At 54.7% G+C, this 1,482-nt stretch overlaps 1 protein-coding gene across 1 annotated transcript in view; it reads right to left on the bottom strand.

Annotated features, from left to right (window-relative positions):
* Positions 1–1,312, bottom strand: part of FAM13A (family with sequence similarity 13 member A) — a 270,864-nt gene extending 269,552 nt beyond the window's left edge. Inside the window, exon 1 of the mRNA XM_014452073.2 lies at positions 1,089–1,312. The gene's annotated coding sequence lies outside the window, so the exon portion shown is untranslated. The remainder of the gene's footprint in view (positions 1–1,088) is intronic.
* Positions 1,313–1,482: the final 170 nt, after the last annotated feature.

The raw sequence follows: 1,482 nt of genomic DNA on the forward strand, positions 1-1,482 counted from the left end.
CAATGACTGTATCAGATACAACTGTTTTCAGGCTCCTTACAAATATCAAGGCAAAGAGGCAAACTTTAAAAAGTGATATAAAGCTAGCATGAAGTTGTATCTTACCCCAAATAATCAACCAAGACTGCAAAAACTGGATGATATGGGGAGGCGGGAGAGGAAAATGAACCAGAAAAAAACACACACCACACAGGCATTTGTCAAAACCCACGTATAACTAACTTCACAGCATAGCTAGGCGATCAAAGATTTTTCCAAAATGCCTAATCGGAGAAAACTGTGATTTTGAGGAAGGCAATTGAGCAATTTGGGCGGGAGCGTTAGTTACTAGGCTTAGAATCAACATCTCTCTCTTTTTTTTTGCAGTGTGAATGCTCATGTCAGTTCCCCTTTGAAACATTCAATATGGTCTTTGCAAATAAATGACGAAATTACTATGCTACTGTGTGTAAACGAAAACGGTTAGTCCTTTATGTTCTGACGCTAGAGAAACTTGAGTGAAACTTCCCCACCGCTTCAAAAAGAAAAGAAAAAGAAAAGGCTAACCGTGGTTCTTAGGTAAATGGTGCAGCCGCTCCCTTCTCCCGGGAGGCTCAGAGGGCCCCGCAGGCAACCGAGTCCGTGAGAAGGGAGAAGGCACTGGTCGCTGGGATTACTAGTGCACAGGTGCCGGCACGGCATCCGCTCCATTTAAAATGCCAACATAAAAACGTATGGTAGCTCCATACGTTTGAAACAAATCAAGGGACTTTTTGTCAAACTGAATCCCCTCGTTACTACTTGAGAAGCAAGGGGAGTAAACAGGCGGCAGGAAAGTCACGAGGGAGCCTCCCACCAGTTCACCGGTCTCCCAAGTGCAGTCGGTGTTGCACAAGGTCCGCTTCTGCAGAGACTATGGCTTCAACCCTAGAGCATCCCACCAGGTTAGAGACTCACAGCCAGCTCGACCGCCCCCAAACCCGCTGCGCCCCAGCCACGCAGGACTCGATCGGGTGGGCGGTGCAGAGTGTGAGCCCCAGCTCCTTTTCCCAACCCGGTCCCCTGCAGGAGCCAGCCTCCCCGCACCCCCGCCACCCACCCGTTCCTACCTCGCCTCATGATCTCTGCTCCAGCTTGTTCCGCGGGGCCGGCAGCGCTAGGAGGCGCAGGCGCCGCGGCCTCTATTTGTAAACACGCTCCACGTGCGCTCGCCCTACCCCATCTGCATCCGGCTCCAGGCACCTGAGGATGCCCCGCTTTCTCGCGAGCCCTCCCAGGGTTGCAAACCGTAGTCCACCTGAACGTGGAGGAAGCCTGGCTTTCAGGGCCGGCCCCCTGGGAGGAGGGCCGAAACAGGGTGCGCCTCTACCGCCGCCTGCTGGTCCGCGAGGCAGCTGGCGGGTTGGAGAAGCCGGGCCATCAGCGGAACCCACGGGTCACCTCCCAGTCGCCGCCCCTCCCCCGCCCCGGCCCCGCCCCTAGCACGCGCGCGCGCCGGTCTCC

The sequence above is a fragment of the Myotis lucifugus genome, unplaced genomic scaffold (genome assembly GCF_000147115.1).
Source record: "Myotis lucifugus unplaced genomic scaffold, Myoluc2.0 scaffold_12, whole genome shotgun sequence".
Classification (NCBI taxonomy): domain Eukaryota; kingdom Metazoa; phylum Chordata; class Mammalia; order Chiroptera; family Vespertilionidae; genus Myotis; species Myotis lucifugus.